Raw genomic sequence first — 21,499 nt, 5'->3', positions numbered from 1 at the left:
GGATGATTTTCTCAACCATTTTTAATACTGTAAACAGAATCTTAAAAAACAAACAAGCAAAAAACAACTGCATTCATCCAAAGCCAACAATCTACACACATGCTTGGCATTTGTGCAAAAAAAATTTTAAACTGCTATATGAAGTTAAAATACCACTGGTCAACATATCTTCAATTCAGAACATACCTAGACTTCTTTGTGTTGGTTATATGTTCCTGTAAGATGTATTTTGTTCATTTTAGAGACCCACCTGTTCAGATTATGAACTGATAAGCCATATAAATTCTAGTTTTATGTGATTTTCAGAAGATGGTGCCTCACCTCTTCTATAAATCAGAATGTCTGTAACAGCTTCCAGAACTTTATTCATGCACATGAAAGCCATTTTTACACATGTCCTTTACATTGTCAGTACAACTTTTCAGTAGTGGGTGAAATTCCTCCAGCTTATTTGTATGATGGCAATAGCTAATAAAAATAACATCTACAAACAAAAGTGTCTAAAATTCATACCTATAATGTGAGTTATCTTAGGAAAAAAAGACAAAAGGAGCAAAGAACTTTTATTTAAGAGTGCGAAGGAAAAAAAAATTGGGGATGAGAATAATGACAGCTTTTAAGTTCAGTATCAGTCTTTGTCAATATGCCATGCAGAATCAGGCAAACCGGCTTGGAGGTTGGTGTACCTACCTAGTGTGAGAGACCTAATTAATAACATATAAATGATATAGCTGTTTCCTGTAGTCAAGTGTACCAATGATATGGCAAAATTCAACAGGATACCATCATAAAGAAATGCAAAGATGGACTATGGACCAGCTGCGCCATTTATTGCCTTGAGGTCTTGAGCAAGACACATAAGCTCTCTCTGCCTCAGTTTCCTCCTCTACAAATGAAGATAACATTACCTACCTCATAATTGTTGGGGTGACTAAGTAAGAAATTGCATAAAAAGCACTTAATTGGCACATGTTAAATGTGCAATACATGGCAGGCCAGTGTGACTTTCTGTTATTATTATGACTTGGTTAAAAAGATCAAGGGAGCAGAGACCAGCAAACTGAAGGACAAGGCAGCATCATGACACTGTGTCTTAAAAAGCTCCTCTTACTACCTGGGAATTTTCCACTAGGTACTTAGCTCTGGTCGTATATCTCTCTAGACATCAGAAGTCTGTCATGAAAATGACTTACAAAGATTCAGAGAAGAGACTCAGAAAGGACCAGAAGTGTGGGTCAGTGAGCAGTTCAGTGGAACTGTCACCTGGGGCTGACAGGTGAGGGTGCACAAGCCCCCCTTCCAGCTGAGGGAAGGCTTCCCCTCTGAGCTGGAGCTCAGCTCCTCTCTCCCAAGTCTGGAGGAGGAGGTAGGCCTTTCATCAGGGAGAAGGCAAATGATCATCAGATCTAGGGATATATGCTGATGTTAAGGACCACTAAACATTAATGTGGCTCTTGGATGTTTTTTAAAAAAGCCCTTACTTCCCTCATCTTCTCACCCAGAATTTTCCTGACAATCCTATTTAAATATGCACCCCACCCAAGCTTCCTATTCCTCCTCCCTGCTTTATTTTCCTTTTTAGTAATTAGCACAGTACAGTGTACTTACTATCTTACTAAATCATCATGCTCATTGCTTTTCTCTCTGGTAGATGTAAACACATAAGAGCAGGCTATTTTATTTTTGGGTCGTTACTGTTCACTGCTAGTGCCTAGCACAGTGTTCAGTAAATATTATAGCAAGTGTTCAATGAATAATTTGTTGAACGAGGAAGGAAATGATATACTTTTTATCTTAAGACATTTGTAGTGTGATGAGCAGAAGACTTCAGAGGGCATTTCTGAAGATTCTATGATTGTTCAGATTATGCATAAGAAATAAAGTACCATTAACAACCTGAGTAAAAATTTCTAGACCCTTTAAAACTGTTAAGACAATAAACACATGGCATTAGACTCCTATGCATGATGTGTAAGCTTGTATGGCTTTAACAATCTCCTAAGAATGAGGACCTCTTTTATTGAGAGTTTGGGCACTGGCAAAGGTCAAATTCTGAAATTCAGTGGTTGTTATTTAAAGAGAGGGTAGGAATGCAGGGAGAAAACTCCAGAAGGCAGAAATCCAAAACAGGAGTGGCTAAAATAGCCACCATGTATTGAATGTCTACCATTTTCCAAGGACGATACAGCTGTTTCACAGAATCCTTCTCAGGTAGATATTATTATAGCTATTTTCCAGGTGGGAAAATCAGGGCCTCGTCCTGGTTAATAAGCAGAGCTGGGATTTGAATCTTGCTTTGTCTGAATCCAGATTTCTACTTGCTCCAAAATTTCAGATTGTCCTGGGGTAAAAGCTTCAACCCATTCCCTCCAGAACTGTGCGGGAGATCTGTTATTTTGAAACAACGGCAAGTTAGCACTCACTGGGCCCTGCCTTGTGACTGAAACGTTGACAACCCCCGCTCTGAGCAGGTGTGCTGAGTTGCAGTTACTGTGATGTTTGTGCCCAAACCAAAGATCCCTATCAAGGCAACGAGTAAAAGATGAATTTGAGAAGACGCAGTGATGGTCTTCTTCTTCTTTTTTAAACAGATTAGGATTTCTCCATCAGAGAGGGTCTTGTGCACAGTGCAGGAGTCCCCTGGGAGTTTGTGCATTTGACCCAATGACGCTGCTCTTACGTTGCGTTTCAAACTTCTTGTCGGGGTTTGTTCTTGGAGCCCCAGGCACATTCTTTTAAATTCCTTCAGTGACAGCCAATCTTTGGCCTCTTCAGGTGGATTTGATTTTGGGAGACAGCCCTTTGGAGCTACATCCAGTGAATAAAGTGGGGAACAAGCTGATTGTATTTTGAATCAAAAACAAGCTGTGAATAGAATGCAGTGATACTGATTTCCTTTTGTAGTTCATTAAACTGTCTCTGAAAGATATTATAAAAAGGTTCTAAAAGTGCTTTGCCTAGCCTCTGCAGTGTTGGAAAAGTGCACCAAATATTCAGGGATTGCTGGAAGGGTAACAGTCATTTGACATTAACTCTGCTCTGACACTTAAAAAAAAAGTTACACCGTAACTTCAGAGCCACAGCTGGAATGATTACAGTGGGTGCTGCCGTCTTCTGCAACAAGACCCTGCCTTGTTATGAATTATGGCTCTACAGTAAAAAGGACCAGGATGTAAATGTTTGCTAGATAAACACAGTTATACACGGCAAACAAACCAGGATAAAAACGGCAATTGAGAATCCTGAGAACCTGACATTCGCTGAAACAAAAAGCAATACATTATGTTACATTAAAACAGTTAAAGAGAAAATGGATGATGAGAATAACAGCGGGGGAATGATGTTTTCATGGCTGTGGTTGGAAGAGGGAAGTCAGAAGATGTTCGAAATGATATTCCTCTCGGTTAGGGAGGCTGTTGTTTATAAAGAATTAAAACGCATAAGGAGAAAATCATTCCTGTCTTTTCTAGCCTGTGGCATTTCCAGGATATTTTAATATTTATAATTTTAAAGGGTACTTTATATGAATGTATTTTTACACTGAAAGTGAGACATCAGAGTTAAGCTCTTTCTCTTACGAAGAGCTAACATTTTACAATCTCCATCATAAAATCAAACAGAAAGAATGCGTGTTCTGGTTTAATACCGTTGTTTATCTCTTAGTGAGGAGCTGGGTAAAAATAATTACAGTCTGATGAATGCCCTGGGTTTGAAACTCAAAGACTTCAGACAAAGTTTTAGTACATATTTCCCATCTTCAGAACCCACTGAAATATTTTATTTTTGGTGTGGCATATCGTGAATGAGGGTCCGTGTAAACATTAAAAGCTACCCACTAAATCCAAGTCATTTCACTTCATATGCTAACAGTAAGGAGAAGGGGGAGGCATCTTACTAACCCAGGGTAAAAATTGAGTAAATGATTGATATCACAGGGTTTTCAAGGTTTCCTGTTCGTTACAATTACCATTGTCATTAAGAGTTCTCTTTGATGTAAATGGCTGAGACCTTTGCAGTGGGCAAGAATACCATTTAGGAATGAGTTCAGAGTACACAGACAATTATTATATTATTTAAAAATCTTAATGAAAGAGATCCTCGTTCTTGGGAGGCTGCTAAAGAGAAAAGAAGCTGTTCATCTGCCTTATCAGAGGATGTTTCAAATGAGGGTGTTTTTGAGAAAGCAAGTCATGACCTTTAGCCAACTGTGTTTGCCTAGGAACCTCAGAGGAGGGGTGCTCAGCGGTCTGGGGCTCGGGCTGCCCCCTGCCCCCCCAGCAGCCCAGCCCTCCCCATTGGGAGACAGCAGAGTAAAGAGCCAGGGCGGGAGGAAGGGGTGAATCTTTGTTCTGCTTTTCGTGGCTGTGGCATTTCATGCAAATCATTTAACCAGCTGAGGGCTCCTTGGCTGTAAATTATATTTAAAAATGATGACCACATAAGGCTGTTGTGAGATCAGATGAGGGAGTCCATCCATGGGTCAGCAAATGCTTCTGTAGTGGCTGACTATTTACTGCCTGAGACGCACCAGTGAGCAAGGCCAGGCCCTGGGCCTCCGGGGCCCCGGACATGACTGGCTTTTTAGTGAGCACTTGGCAGTGTAAACAGGTGCTGTGGGCCCTCATGGGAGGGCATGAACCTGGCTCACAGTTGGGGTGGGTGGCCATCATGGAAGACTTCCAGCTTATAATGAGGGTCTGGTTCTTACTGGAACTCCATACCCATGTTTCCTTCCCACCACCACTGTGAACTCCCCAGGATTTCCCCCCACTTCTGTCCCAAGGCTGGGCTATACAGCATCAGAAATGACACACCCAGAGGGGTGTGTGTGTGTGTGTGTGTGTAAGCCTGTAGTGTGTACATGTGATTTTAGGTTATTTGCTTCCTTCCCTCACTACTACCTCATCTGTTAAAAAATGTGTGTTTGTGTGTGAGAGAGAGAGAAAGAGAGAAAAAACCAAAAAGAGAGATTTCTAGGAAAGGAAGAAAGTTAGATGGCTGTCCCTCAACCCCTCCCCCTCCGACCCCATCAAGAAAATCCCCTCTGAGATTAAATTTTACATGCAGATGTGAGGTGTGTAAGAGGCAATAGGAAAAACCACTTCTCACTGTCAGGAACAGGAGGCAGCGCGAAGCCTGACTCTATGAGAACATGGCAAACTACAACTACAAACACACTGACAGCAAGTCCCTCAGAAGAGGCGGAGGGGCAGCCTGGGAGCCAAGGGGAGAAGGGCTTTCTGTGGGCAACATCCTTTCCAGCACCATCCAGGAAAGGGTGGGAGAACTTGGGCTGCAGGCACACCCTGTCTGCCCTCACCGTGCGTATGTATGCTCTTTTGTGGAGAAAGTGCACAAGGCCTGAGGCCCTGAACTTACAAAGCACGCCTGTGGTGTCTCTTGCTTTGTTTCCCAAAGGGCAGAGTCCCCCCTTCTCCTGGAGGTGGAGGGGGCTGCCCCTGTACGCAGCTGTCCTTGCCCGACTCCTCTGCTTCTCAAGGGGCACAGGGACCCTTGGAAACCACTGGATCCCTTGCTGGAAGTACAACCATTTTTGAACTCTTTGCTGCCCCTAATCTTTTAGACTCTTGGATGAGAAAACTCTGTTCTCCTGAATTTTCTGAGGCACACCTGAAGCCGATCTTCACCTCTGCATTAAACTGTCCTAATGGAGCAGCATCCTGGGGCCGCACACGCTGTACTAATGCCCTGGCACACCGTCCCCTACGTGTGCCCTGGGGTAGCTTTCAGTCGACATTTTCATGAGATGAAATCAGCCGCCACGGAGGAAACAGGTAAGGAACCGCCTCGCAGGACTTGTGGCTGGCTGCGTTCAGCCGAAGGATGGCTTTCCACTGGAGTCGGATGTTCTCCTGTGAGAATCTAGGCAACGAGTTTCTCTTCAGTCTCAGCACCAGGAAGCGAGGACGCCCTCACCATCCTGAGCATCCTGAGCGGCGCACTCATGTTTGTTCAGTAGGCCCGCAGCTTTCTGTGTGGTGGTGTTCGCTGCTTCACGCCGGTGGCGTAAATGTTTAGAACTCCTCAGCGTTTTCATTTTCGGTATCACCCTCATCCCTGGTTTTAGCTTAATCTTTGCCTTCATTTCTTTTGGCCTCATCATTCCATTTCTTTTTTTAAATTTGTTTTATCATGCTAAGATGTATGTATTTTTATAAGCTGCCCTCAGTCAACCCAAACGAGAGGTAAATAAATAAAATATCCAGCAGATATATGTTCTGCTTACCTAATAACACCATGATGGTGATCTGGCTTTCCTTGGAGAATTTTCTGGAAGAAGCTTATCAGAGGGCTCAGGATCTCACCTGCCAAATTGAGTTCTTACTACACATTAACAAATTGATGCCTGGGTTCACGCAAGAGTCTCTTGTGGACCTAGTAGCTGCATAGCCATCTCTGTTGCTCACTTGCGCCGTTTATCCCTGCTATCACTGCCCAGCAGACAATGTCAGTCCTCTTTCACTCCCTTGAACATGCCAAGCTCTTCCCACCTCAGGGCCTTTGCACATGCAATTGCCTTTGTTTGGACTTTCCTTCATTCTACTCTCCTTAGGCTCCTCTTTTTCATCATTAGAGCAGTAGAGTCACGTTAGAATGACTGGAGAGTTTACACTGATGCCCAGGCCCCAACCCAGACAAATCAAACTAGAAACTCTGGGGGTGGGGCCTAGGTACTGGTTATTTCTTAAAAACTTCTTAGCCAGAGCTGAGGTTCACAGCTTCAAGTCTCATCTTAAATGTCAGCTGCACAAAGAGGCCCTCCTTGACCACCCCTGGGACGTAGACACTGTCTTGCTCTCTAGCTCAGCTTCTTCTCTGACTCCTTTGCAACAGCTATTGTAATTTGTAATGATTGCATTTGTATGAATGTTTTTGGTCTGCCCCCACTAGGATGTAGGTGCTGCAAGCACAGGGAGTATGTCTGTCTGTATGTCTGTATGTCTGTCTTGGTCTGTGTGCTTCTCTTCAGTTCACAGGATCAGGCACATGACAGGATTCTGAGTCTGCAATGATGAGGCTGGCCCTCAGATGATACATGTGGGTCTGCAGGACCTCCTGAAAGCCAGCCAAGGATCCCTGGAATATTTTGAGAGAATCTGTGTCAACATCTAATGGTTATTTTAACCAGCCAAAGATTGGACACACGTTGTTCCTTTCACCTGACTCTCGGGTCTCGGGATTTTTTGAGTGAGATCTGTAATTAGGTCCTGACTCATGGTATCTCCTTTATGTCCACATCTTTCCCCTCTGCTTGATTTAGGCCATGACAAGTGAGAGATTCCATCTCGTTCATCCTTGTGTGCCCTCCCCAGCCCCAGCACCCAGCACTGGGTCTTGCTCATAGCAGGGGCTCTATAAATGCCTGTGGACTTGATGGAGTTGATTTTTATCCTGCATGTAGGCATTTGACCAAGATTTCACCCTGGGAGGGAGCATTTACAGTTATTCAGAGATTCGAGGCATAGGGGATTGTGACCACATCACGAAAGTTAAATTTGTTTGTGTAGGCAACTCATCCATAATCTAAACAGGTGCAGATGGTCTCTACACCTGCATTGCACCGAAGGACAGAACAAGTACATTTGTGTTTGGAGGCAAATAATGAAACTCCGAGGAGTCTGAAAACAACTCACAGTCACGTACCGCAAACACACATGCTGGTCTATCAAAGGGCGAACGCGGGACGGGGCTGCCTGAGTCCTCACTGGGGCTGTCTGTCCTTTCCAAGTCATTACTTGGTAGTTATTAATAAAGCAAAGCAAGCCGCCTACCTACCATTTCCCTCCATAGTCAGTGTGTTCACCAAGCTGACATGTCATTTCTAAAGTGCTTTTTTCCTAAGCTTAAATTAATCAAGACCAGTCTGTAGTGTGGCCTTACAGCCTTTTTTGTTTGTTTGTTTTTCTCCCTGATTCATTTCACTTCCTTAAGGAATCATCTTAGTTTTTCAATCTTCCTTTCTTCAGTTTTACATAGGTGATTTGCTGGTGGGAAATGGGGGACAGGGGAGAGGGAAATGGTTCCAAGGGAGAGGATAAATTCAACACAAACCCAACCATGCAGCAAAGGCCTTTTTCTACCTCTTATCTGGGGGAGTTTTCATATTGTCATGGCGAGATACGCACGTGCACACACACATACACGCACACACACACACACACATCACTAAACCCACACAAACGAAACCTTCTTTTTCGGCGAAGCCAGCTACAGGAAATTGACTTCTGCACAGGAACTTGCTAATCTCTTTTGTCACATTCGGATTGTTCCTGCTGCCTCAGTCGCCGCGCACACTAAACCCAACCACTGTGGGTTGGAGTCTCCACTGGCCCAACTCTCACAATTTAACATCTTCCAATGTGAATTGGTTATATTCGTGAGGAGGAAGGAACTGTCGATCCTAGGAGGAAATTAAAGCCGTGAAAGGCCTTGCGCTGCTTTTGCTTTTACTTACCTGCTCCGAACAAATTGGACTTCCAGAGTCAGTCATTTTAGTGTCAAGAAATTTCTTTGGCACTCTATAACAGGTAAGATTTTTACTTCATTAAAAATATTTCTTCAGAGTCAAAAGAAATCTTTCCGAATTTATTTAGCTTTTATTATAGGCTAAACATAGCAATTACTCAGTTCTGCCTGTTGTAAAGTATGGGGAAGGGGATTTGCTCTGATACCCAACTACCACCTTCCCCAAGTCCTAACAAGATGCATAGTTTTTGAAACATTAAAAGTTATAGTAGTTGGCTTTTTGGTTTTCCAGATATTCTCCGAGAGAATTCATATGCTTGTAACTGCTATGACTGAGCTCAAATATTTGGGTAGTTTAAATATCTCCCTGTTTGATGAAGTAAATCTAAAGATTCTCTAAGTTGTACAAATACGAGTTTTAAAAATTTCTAATTCAGAAAAGAAACAGAACCAAAATCCACATGATACAGTTTCAGATCTGAATTTCTAACTTGTTCATTTCACCTATTCCCAATGTAAAATTTCTAAAAGTGGTATATGATGTATAAGTATATATTTTTAAATTCGATTAAACTTAGTTTTTGAGGTGGTTTGATTTGGAGACATGCTGTGACGTACCAGTCAGTAGCCTGGGTCATAACTAAATAAAGTTTGGGAAATCACTGGGTTTGGGTTTTTTTCCCCCACTAAATTAAAGCTGCCATTGAAATATTCAACTAAACAACAAGTAGTCAATAATCACATATTCATTCTAAGCTGGTGCTGTGGAGGATATAAGAAATGTAAAGAATTCTCTATTTTGAAGGACCTTATAATCTAGTAGTCGGGGTAAGAACTAAAATTCAGGAGGCACTACAAGATGGGAATTAAGGGTCGCGTTGGGTGGCTGTAGGCTGTAAGAGTTATAGGAGTTCGGAGAATAAGATTTGAGGGTAGGCTGGAGTTGTCTGGAAGACATGGTCCTTGAAAAGACAAGAGAATTGAGTCGACTGAGAAGGAGGACTGTGTGGTCAAAGGCACAAAGGCGAGATGTACTGGGAGACAACCAGTCTAGTTGAGGAGATTGGCCTGAGAAAAGAAGAAAATTAGTTTTACATATGGGCAGAAAATAAGCTTGGAAAATTAAGATGTAGACAGATTATGGAGGGCCTTGAGAGGCTGCTGAGGAGAAGAGGCTCTATTCAGTGGTTTTCTGGTCTCTTTGGGCCATCAGGCTCTTTTTCCTCTGCTTTCGCAGCTCCAGCAGAATTCCATGTGGGGGGTTGCCTGGGGGTCCTCCCTCCTCATGCTTGGGGCTGTGTTGTGCATCTCCGTGTCTGTGACCCTTCACCTCCCTCTCCCCACTCTCTCCCCCAGTACACCACCCATGCTGAGAAAGCCTTGTGTGGCTTGGGGTACCTGTAAGACCTCCATTTCTGGGTACTACATTTTAAGGAGGCCTTTCAATCATCCGGTAATTAAAATGGCTTTCCCCTTGGAAGGACAAGTTGGCTGTCCAGTTACAGGCAAGTCTTTACTCTTCAAACACCAGAACAAGAATTCCATGAACTATGTATGGTTTCCCTTGCGTGTCTGAATGAGAGGTGGTGGATTTGCTTCCGCTCCTTTCCTAATGATTCAGAGCACTTTTTTTTTTTTTCCTGAGCCATGAAATATCTGTGTTCACGTAATAACAAAGATACAGCGTGGTGAATAAGAACCCAGACTTTGGAGCCAGATTGCCTTGTGTTGAATCCTGGTGCTCTTGCTTCTGATCTATGAGAACCTCAGACATGTTACTTAACTTCTTCAATCCTCAGATATTAAAAAACAAAAATCTGTAAAGTAGCTCTAACAATAACTGGAAATATCTACTCCAGAGGGTTGTTGTAGGGATAAAATGAGATAAAAATATGTAAAGCATTTAGCCTAGTGCCTGGCATAAAATAAACTCTCAGTAAATATAGCTATTATGAGTCTTACCAAGGCTGGGAACATTAGAATGAAGATAATATATGGTCGCTGGCTTGGGAACAAGATAGCTGTAAAGTGACTTTTGTAATTCCAGTAAAGTGGGGGTGAAGGTAGAGGCTGGGGATTAATATTTTTGGAGCACCAAGCATGGATTAGGCACAGGGCTGGATGTTTTATAGCAAAAATGCATATGAAAAAAGGAAAACAAGATTAGAAATTGACTTTTTAAGCCTTTCCATAGCAAATTCTCACTTAGAGGACAACTCTCTGAGTGACTGCTGTGTTATTTGTGGACATCTGTGGATAATGCTCTCTGAATGCTCTGAGTGGAATTATAGAGTACTTGGAGTTAGAGGCAAGAGGGTGACTCTTCTTCCTTGGCCAGTTTAAGTTAAATTATTTATTTTATGTTATATATTTTAATTTTAGTGTTAACAAGGAACAGCTGAAAAAAACACTTCTATTCAGGAGTTGGGACCGTTTTGACAATAAATAACCAAAGTGCTTATTTGGGTTCTGGATGCTTGGGTGTGGGTGAAAGCCAAGATTAAAAAGCACCCTGCTTTCCTGTTCCACTCTTTTTTCAGGTCATAGATTCTTTAGGATTAGTAAGTGGCCTTTAAAAATGCAAATATGATTTATATGTTCATTATTCAGAGGATTCTCAATTATACATGTAGATTACTTTGGTCAAATCGTAATACTGTTTTTCTTTCTAGAGCCCCACTAATGTCATGAGGGAGGAGATCTGGGGGTTCTTTGTATGGAAGGGGGTGGACACAAGTCAGGATGGGGCGGCAAAGTGGAGTCTGCTGGAAGGCAGCAGGGCAGTATTGAGTCTGGGTTGGGCAGTGAGAGCAAGGGGGTGCGGGTGGCAGAGATGGAAAGGGTGAACAGAGAGAGGGGAAGGTGCCAGAATTAAGGCTGCCCCTCTGCGGCTCTTCAGTCATTTGACTCCAGCAGTTGCTTGACTGTCCTGAGTAACTTCTCGATGCCTTAAATAAGACATTGTCATACTGTTGTTCCCTGGATGTGGACCACAGTTCAGAGATGGTTTGATTTGTCTGGTTCTGGCCTAGAATCGTAGTTCCTTAAGCTGGCTGGACATCAAAATCCCTTGGAAAGCTTTTCAAAAATACCAATTCTCATGTATCACACCCAGCCCTGGAGTGGGGTCCAGGAATCTGTATCATAAAAATGCAAATGTTTTTCTTCCAGGTGACTTGTTGTTGTTCTACAGGTGAGCATCTGGGAGCCATTAATCCAGAACTCTCCTACCAGGGCACCAGGCACTGAGATGATAAGTTGAGTAAGTGCTGAAATGAGGTAAAATGATCTTCCTTCTATTATGAATAATAACGTCACACAAAAACATTTTCTTTCGTTTAGAATTTATCTCTTAGGAGAATTCCTGGGAGTGGGATGATTCAGTCAAGGATGTGAGCATGTTTAGAGTCTTTGTCAACTGTACTTACATTTTAACAAGCAAATGTGGGTGCCACTTAAAAATTCTAAAGTGTTCTATACATGTAGAGGCTATTCAGTAGTACTCAGAGAAAGCCCAAAGAAAAGAATTTGCTTTCCTGGGAAGAAATGCCAAACCTCTCTATGTCTCTTTTTCAGTAAAACAGAAAACTAATAAATTACTTTTAGAAGAAAAATTCCAAGCATTACAGAATGCTCAATTGCTTATTAGAGCGTAAGTTAGAGTCTTCTTATCACTACACTTGTTTCTTGTAAAGTTGAAGTCAGCAGTGACCTCTTCCCCATTTCGTAGAAAAGAAAACCAAGGAAGAGAGTGGTTAACATGGTTCTCATCACATTTGCCATGAGAACTATATACAGTCATCCATTCATTGTTTGAGTAAATAAATGGGTGAGTAGTTGTTATAGGTGATCCATGGAAAAACACTAGTAAAATGAACACATGAAGAGAGTATTGTCCGAACTGGGGGAGGATGGGCAGAATTAATTGATCCAGGTAGACCTCCTGCTCTATCTTTTTTTGTATTATGTTTTATTCATTATGTGTTATCATAATCTGCTAACTGAAAAGCATGGTTATTGCTTCTGACACAGATGGAATAAGATGAATTTTCAATGACTTCAATGTAAAAAAAAAAAAAAAAGATGTGCTTTTGCAAAATACCAAGTAAGATATATCCAGCGGTGTGCAGGAGCCTGCCTGTATTTGCTTGCAAGAGCTGATGGTAATATTTACAGAAATTTCACAAGCCAGTGGTTAAACACAATCACTATTGAAAATTAAAAAAAAATTCTATAAATCAAAGTTACATTAATTATATTAAAAATAAAGGTAATACTCAAAACTCATTACTTCCCAATTATTTACCACATTTGACTATTATCTATGCTCTTGAAGTTAGCTACTTCAGATTATCTGTGTGAAAGAAATATTATACAATGGCATGCTATTAAGCATCTCTTTCCAACTCTGCATTGTGGTGTCATATTTGTAACCTGAAACTGGCCATGGTGGGACTATTTACACCACAAAAATTGGCTAACACTGTAAATTAGGCTCTCCACATTTTTTTTTTAAGGCAAGGCTATTAAATAAACATTTAGCAGCATATCATCACTGAGGAAATGTGTAAAACACAATCATGGCAACTTGGCAATATGTGTCAAGAGCCATTAAAATGCTCATATACTTTAATCCATTAATTCTACCTCTGGGAATTTATTCTAAATAAATAATTTAAAGAAGGAAATAATAACATGACAAACACATTCACTGTATTGTTATTATACCAGAAAAATCTGAAAATATTAAGCAAAAGTGATTCTGGCAGCACTAACTCCATGGAATATTTTGTGGTCATTACAGGTCATGGTTATAGTTAGGATAGTTATGAAAATATATTTGATTTGATGTTAAGTTAGAAAATCAGGACTAAAATTTGCACTTACATTCTGGTTTCATTTTGAATGAGGATTAAACGTGTGTAAAAAAATGAAAGCTTTTGGTGTGTTAGAATGGTGAAATAGTAGAATTTTGTTCTTACTTCATGCATTGTAGGTGTGGTGTGTGTGCATTAAAAAAATGTGGAGAAAGCCTGTAGATAAGTGATCTTAAGTAGTTTTAATATTTAAAGGGAAGGCTTTGAGGAGTTTTGTGGACCAGATGAGGCTTGCTTTTGCCATGTAGATGTGGACAATGAGTCCCTGGGGAGGGTACAGTAAAGGGAGTTAGGATCCTGGCAGGCTGGAGTGGTGGATGCTAAGGAGGTTTCATTAGGGCCAGTCAGGAAGAAGAGATTGACTGTGTATGGGAAAATAGTTCTTCTAAATAAAAGTTCTCACATTTTAGTGTGTTTAAGAGTCACCTGGATGGATGGGGGCCATGGTAACAAAAGTGGCTTCCACCTCCATGGATTCTGATCCAGTTGGTCTGGAGGCCAGCAGGAATATGCATATTTAACAAATATTCCCATCTCATAAAGATTCTGATATAGATGGTCTGCAGATCATCCTCTGAGGAATACTACTGGATTAAAGTTAATAGTTTGGGTTGACCCAGGGAACGTGTATCTATGTGTGTGTGTGTGTGTGTGTGTTTTTATTTGTGTGTTGAGGGGTGAGCCTGTTACCATGAGGCTTAGGATCGAAGGGCTTACGATGTAAAAGAGATGTGACGACAGAGAAAACCGAGAACAGACAAGTTATTGTGTTGAATCTGTAGAAAAAAACTAAAAACAGGAGGCCGTACTTGTAATACTTCCTTAAAGGGGAATACAGTTTGCGCCACAAAATTCTCCTCTACTGTTAAGTAACTGCTGTCAAGTATTTGGAAGTAGCTGTAAACAGGGAAACTACACAGGGGAAGCACAGAGATAAATGGTCATAGGGAGAGTCAAGGACCCATGAATACTTTAACATCAAATCACTGGGAGGTGGTAATCAAGAATGAACCTGAGATATGTGGTGCTACGTTCAGAACATATTTGGGCCTTAGTGTATGATAATATCATGTTAAAGAGGGGTAGGAGTCTAATTTTTGATGAAATGTAGTACTTTATATATAGAACTATAGCACTCAAAGTAGTAATAACAATTAGACAGATGCTGTGGCAACAACATATGTACCACAGAACAAACATATTGAAAGTAAATGTTGCAGTAGCAGAAGCCATGGTCCCGAGACTACGTACCCCCCTGGCTTTAGAACTTTAGTGATAGTGGTAAGCTCTCAAATCGCCTTTAACATCTTGGATTCTTACACCTTTACACTGAAGGTTCATTAACTTCAAAAAAGGTTTCATATTCTCTATCATCGGGGTCGCTAATCTCTTGGGACATGACCTGATAAATCAAGGACAAATCAACAGTATTCCTGAGTTTGGAAGGCATAACTGAATGTCTGTTGGATGTGCAAGGGCCCAGCACCCGAAGTCAGACCTCTTTCTACCAGCATCTGCTGACTGTCCTGTTCCCCACTTAACAGGGCTTTGCATGGACTAATTGGCTCACACTTCAGAGCAGTGTTTCCTAATCACTTTTTTGGCAGCAGATTCCTTTGAGAATCTGATGAGCACCAAAGACCTTCTCCCTGAGAAACAGCACATGTCCAGGGACATGCACGTTTACCATACACTTCTAAGAGATTTAGGGATCCTGTAAATTGCACCTGCCGTAGTCCAAAATCATATTAAGAAATCTTGCTTCAAGGCTATCAATACAGCAGAGGGAGACTTGCAGGGGTTGAGAAAGTTCTGGTTATTGCTGATGTCAGATTTAGTTGCTAAAGACAAATACTGACTCTCCGGTTGATGGCGAACATGAGGACAAGATGGTGGATAGTGTGTCATTTTACAGCACTGCATGCTTACGTTGGGTAAACATGCAGGGCTAGAGCTGGTTCTTCTCAGAGTACATAAGATGAATGTCCTAAGTCCTAATTCTGAATTCTCTTATGTGAAGCCAGGATCAGTTCCCACTTGAGAAAACAGTCTCTAATTCTACTTTAACGCCTTCTTTACTGTCATATTGTACCTTGGATGGCACAAGAAATGCAGGCAGGTTGTAAAAATCGATCTGGCCAACTCCAGAGTGTGGTGAATGGTACTCAGGGACTACTGGGTACCCAGCCAGGCTGCTTTTAGAGGTGAAGGCATTAGCAGGTGTGTAATGTACTTGCTTCTGAGGGTAAAATGTTGGTTTTCCTATCTGAAGCTAAACATCTGTTTGGGCCCTGATGACTTTGGAGATAGTCCTTTTCCTGTGTAGTCTTTAGACCACAGAAGCCCACTTGGCCATCTTCTGTTAGTGGGTACTTGATTTGCAATTCAGGGAACTGGCTGTTTTCGGCAAAAACTCATGGCATTGTTAATCTCTTGTCCACCTGAATGGTGATAAGGGCTTAGGCAGGGTGTCGAAATTTACCCCAAATCTGTCTGTTTAAATTAGCCAACTCTGTTAAAAGTGATAAAACCATATTATCATGTCATGTTAATAGAGTGAGGGAGATAGAGGATGGGGAGGGGAAATTCACCCTGTCTTCAGCCCTCCAGAGAAAAAGTATGAGCAACTGGCAAAAAAATGAGTCAGGCTTCTCTTAGTCTGGCATGGTGTAAGATAGAAAAGGAAAATCCGTAGCAAATACATTCCAGTAATTAGTGACCTGACCTTCTGCAACCATTTAAATTATTGTACACCATGACTAGGTCTTCTTCCAATTTCAATTCAGTGTACTCAATCTATTTTTCAAAGTATTCAGTGTATTTTAATTGAATACATTTAATGCATTTTAATAGTAATACTGCATCATAGAATCCTCAGTTATAGCCCACGAAACAGAAATATTCCATGTACATCACAGGACAGTGGCAAACTCTCCACCCCTCTTGTCTCCTGGAGACTGCATCCCCTGCGTGGCATTAAGCCTAGCAACCTAGTTGCTGATATGAGGAACCGACTGGCGTATATCTCTGCCTTGATGCTTTTCCCTTCTTTCAGAGGATCCTTTCTTTTGGGCAGGATCTCTACTTTGCCTTTGCTTTCCCCTAGTGCTATTCCAGCTGTTGCCTTCTTGAGTACTTCTAAATACACATATCTTATCATGACCCTTTTTCTCAATTGCCACAAAAAATTCTGCCTGCCTTTGTTCCAATCGTGAGCTGAAAATGATCTCAACTATAATTGAGAAGTGTAAGAACGCCTGTGATGATTCCTTATAATATGGAAAAGGAAAGCCATATATTTGGATTTAAATTTAAATTTAATTTAAATGATTTAAATGGTGTAAAACCACTGTCATCAGCTACAAAAACACTTAGAGGTCTAGAAATCCCATTTGGTATACTTTTTTGGTGGTAAAACCTGATTTTCCTCAAACCCCAATGTCTTTGGGCAGTAATTTGCTGTAATTTATGTTGATAGTCTTTCTTTCTCTCTTCCTTTTCCTGAGATAAGCAGTAGAAGAGGGTGTAGGACATATATACAGGAAACAGGAGACGAAAAGGCAGAAAAACCTTACATGTCGACGGTACCACAATTTCCTACATTTACTAAGATGATATTGTCACTATATTCCTATACACAGAATATCCTATAATATCAGAGAAATATCTGTAATAATGTTGACTTTAAAAATATAACAGTAATACACTCTTCATTGTAGCAAATGTGGCATATGCCTTTAACCTAAATATACATGTATACATTTTATTTCTGAGTACTCAAATTTTTTCATTTTAAAAACACCATCATGCTAGTGCTTTCCATCCAAAATGTGCAGAATCTATAGAAAGAAGCTTAAAGTAAACATTGCTTCTTAATATAATAGAAATACAGCTGATGTTCAAATGGATCACTTGAATTAATGAAGGGCAAGCAACTATGGTATCTTTCCTGAGTCCTGTAACTAATTTTTCTTTCTTTTCATCCTCTACATCTCAGGAAAAGCGATTTCAAAATGTAGACTGTGAGAATGTTTCTATTAAATTTTACAGCCATGAAGATACAGAGGCAGTTTTGGCATGGCAGCCAGGGAGTTCTATGTAAAACTTGGACCAAAAGTTCAAAACCCAAACCAACAGTTTTGGATTTCCCCAAGGGCTACTCAGTTGACATGCCATCCAGGAAAGGCCCAACACACACAGATATGGAAGGAAAAACAAAAGTTTCTCTTCCAACAGGGGCTAGACTCTTGTGGTTTTCAGTTTAGAAACTAGATTGTGCAATTGTTCTCATGAAAAAAAGTTAACAGCTCTTCAGCTTAAGCTCGTGTTCAATTTTTTTTTTCGACCTGCGACCAGTCAAACGTATCAAGTTATATTATCTTAAAGCTTCCTTTTATTTACTGGTCCTTTCTTTAGAGGGCTGAAATGATCGTACTTTAAAATTTTTCCTACATTCATTCACACTATGTGGAGGTGATATATCCTTCCTTTATATATTTGGTCATGATTGGCCTTATTTCTCAACAGGTATGTAGCTCATTATTTTATCTACCAATTATAATTACTTTTCACTTCTTTTGCCAATTTTGAGAGTGCTTAAAAATTCCTAAGTACTAGATCTTTAACAAATTAATGACTAGAGTAAAACGCAGGATAAACAATAAGACAAAGTTACTTGCCTTCACATTCTTTTATAGTCTAATCAAGAACTTTTAGATTCTTTATCAAGTTTTTCCTTTTTTTATAAAATATTGGTGAAAGTACAATCTATAAACAGTATCACCAGTCAAGGGAAAAAAATTCAGTGATCCTTTCTTTTCACCACTTAATATGCTCTGGTCTAAATTATTATTTTGAATTATTTTAGATGGCTCTAGAAAGGCTTCTTTTCAGAAAAACTGCAAGTAACTAGGCAGGATGAATGAGTAGCTTTAAAACGTTCATGTCCTGTGGCTACTTCTAAGAATTATTCCTAAGAAAAAAATAAGTGTTTTATTATAAAAGCAAAGATTTTCAACATGATTTTTTAAATAATAGAAAAACCTAAAAATCATCTAAAATGTCCAACAGAAAGATATGATTAAATACATTATACTTAAGCCTATTAAATATTCATTAATATATTTTTTGAAGAATGTTTAATAAATGAAAAACTCAGAGCACAAAATTATATATATTTGTTTTAAAAGATCTATGTAGTTTTTGTACATGAATTAACAATATGGGGGTAGATGAACCAACATGTCAAAAGTTATCACCTAGTGTATGAGATTACATGTAATTTTAAACTGATTTTTATTTTTCCTGTATTTTCTGTGATTTGCATGCATTATTTTTATAATAAAAAGGTCAAAAATCTTTATTAAAAGAAAGCCAATTTATGGTGTGAGGTTAATAGTGAAACTAATAAAATGATTTTGATATAAGAATTATTTTGACATTTTTAAAAACCTAATGCTTGAAAGCCCTAAAGCTATAATTAAATTTTATCTTTTAAGATTTTTGAGGATCTTTAGATTTAGAGGGCTCTTGAGTCTCTTTTATCTTGAACCTTGATAAGCCATAGAAAAATCACTTTTAATGAGAGATGTTGGAGTGTGTGGGGTGTATGCTTTTAAAATAAGAGAGAATTAGCTTTAGCTAGTGTCAGAATTTAAGTAAAATATAAAATATTCAAATGATGAATATAGATGATTATTTAAAATTTTTAACATGTGAAAAGATTCCCAAAGGGGTCCTTTAAGAAGCACATTCCTTATGCATCTTAAATATTTAATTTAGAAATAATTGACTTTCAAATATTTTGAAAGACATACCTACTAGGCAAATCATTATATATTCATTTTGGTATAAAGTAGGAAAATTATCTTGAAGCCTTTCATGGCCATTTTGCTACACAGTAAAATCAAATATCTCAAAGTTTGTTCAATTCAAATGCCAAATATTAGTTGGAGTATTTTAAAATTTGAAAGGTTGATTAGTGATGGGGAGCATTTTCCTTTTAAACAAGAGTGAAATCTCCTGTTTGCTTGTGTAATACTCTTGATCATACTTTACGTCTGTTTTTGTTTGTGCTTCTCTCTGGCTACGGTTTAACAATAATCCACGGTCATGTCAGACAAGCTGCTGCTCATGAGACAAGACACGACATCAGTTAGCAATACTTTCAGCTGCAAGTTATACAATCCCGGACTAACAGTAACTGACAAAAATCCGGATTCATTTCTCCCACGTAACAAGAAGTCTGGAAGTCTGTGTTTCTGCCACTGGTTCAGTGGCTCAATGATTCTGCCCCCACAGTCCTCAGGTCTTTCTTTCATCATGGTTGCAACATACAGATTCCAGCCTTGTCCTCCATCGAGAGGTGTGGAGTTGGGTAGAGGGGAAAAGGAGGCTGACCTGGCAGTGGCTGTTGCTTTTTCTAGGAAAACAAGAGTTTTCCCAGAGAGCTCCCAAACAGGTATCAACTTTCTTGTCATTTCTACGACTGGGCTATATGGCCAGCCCAGCTGCAAGGAAGGTGAGGGAACAGGAAGTAGAATTGTTAAAATTGCCTTAGACCAGGCATCCTCTCCCCGGGGAGGGAGGGTGAGGACTGTGGTCAGAGTAGAGGGGTAGTGTGGAGGATGGGGTGAGGGTGGATGGGGTGGGGTGCTGTTCTCCTCCCTAAGGAGGAGAATGTTGTTTATTGGTGGGGAGGTAAGGCAGAAAAAAATCTTACTCTTTTTATGGATGAAAGCACAGATATACATACAATATATAAACAGACGTGATATATATATGGTATTAAAATTTCATACGGGGGGTAATCTAGGAAAAAAGTGTATGAAAGTGCTCTGAGGCAGGTAATAATGAAAAAAAGTTTGAGAAATAGTGACCTAGACCAAGCATGATCCATTGCCTGAGGGTTTGCACATTGCATTACAAATAAAATTGGATTCTATTATTAATGACAAGGAGAAGCACAGATACTGAGTAGAAAACTAATAGTGCCTGCCACAGATAATATCATAAGTTAAATTAAGGAACAACTTACATTATCTTGTAATTGGTGGCCTTCTCTCATTACACTGTGAATTTCTTAAGAGTAGGAACTATCTTCTGTTCATCTTTGCATATTAGTACACTAGGCCCTCAGTATATGTATTTTGTAAGTTGAATGGAACAAGTCATGTTTTACCTAATATATGTTTTGCAGCTGGACCAATGACCCCCAAACGCTAATTTGAACATATCTCCCCACCAAAGCATGCATTCCTTGCCTAGAGTTGCCAGACCCAGCAAATAAAAAAATAAGATACTAGTTAGATTTTGAATTTCAGATAAATAAAGATTTTTTTAGCCTAAGTATGTTTCATGGCCTTTGGTAAAAACAACCTTTTTTGAAGAATGAATTAGAAAAAACAGACGTGTGGGAAATATCTGATACATAATCATGCTTATTGGCAAGCTGCTTTAATAGATGTTGAGAACTTGCCTTTACAAGGAGAAAATGGCACTTTGGAGAAGTGAAGGTGTTGATTTAAAAAATGTTTTATTGTAAAAATTTTGAACATATCTTAAAGTCCTCATATTCCCATCCCCTAAGTCCAGCAATTGTCAAGATATTGTCATGTTTGTTTTGTCTTTTTTCCCTCTTTGCTGAAGTACTTAAGTAAATTCCAGACATCATGTCACTTTACCCATAGACGCTATGCATATCTAAAATCAAGAATATTTTCTTACACAATCATGCGGCCATTATCCCACCTAACAAAATTACAGTAATGCTTTGGAACCACCTAATACCCAATTCATAATCATAATTACCTGATTGTCTCAAACAGGCCTTTTTATAATTGGCTTATTTCATTCGGTATTTACATAAATTCCATCCATTACATTGTTGTATCTCTTAAGTATCTTTAATGTTGATGGCAAAATGAAAAAAGACATTAGCTGATGTCTTGGGTTACTTTTATTTAGATTCATAGCATGCTGTTTGCTTCTATGTAGATAGTACAAAGACCAAAAGAGATTTTGCAAATAGCGATGTCATAATTGGTTGTTTATGAGATAATCAATTATGGTAGTTCCATTGCTTTGTTTTTAACAGATGAAAAGGAAAATGGAGAAAGAGAGATTTTGTTTTGTTT

At 39.7% G+C, this 21,499-nt stretch overlaps 1 protein-coding gene across 6 annotated transcripts in view; it reads left to right on the top strand.

The window, feature by feature from the left end:
• Nucleotides 1-8,269: 8,269 nt before the first annotated feature.
• The window catches only part of RHOH (ras homolog family member H), a 37,915-nt gene continuing 24,685 nt past the window's right edge, over nt 8,270-21,499 (top strand). For 2 of the 6 annotated variants that reach the window (XR_010381555.1, XM_010980372.3), the window contains exons 1-2: nt 8,270-8,549; nt 11,659-11,766. The gene's annotated coding sequence lies outside the window, so the exon portion shown is untranslated. The remainder of the gene's footprint in view (nt 8,550-11,658; nt 11,767-21,499) is intronic. The other 4 variants (XM_031435569.2, XM_010980374.3, XM_010980373.3 and 1 more) reach the window with 4 other exon arrangements.

This window comes from Camelus dromedarius, chromosome 1 (assembly GCF_036321535.1).
Source record: "Camelus dromedarius isolate mCamDro1 chromosome 1, mCamDro1.pat, whole genome shotgun sequence".
Lineage (NCBI taxonomy): Eukaryota > Metazoa > Chordata > Mammalia > Artiodactyla > Camelidae > Camelus > Camelus dromedarius.
Note: the sequence above shows the minus strand (reverse complement) of the source record. Positions and strands in the feature narration are given on the sequence as shown.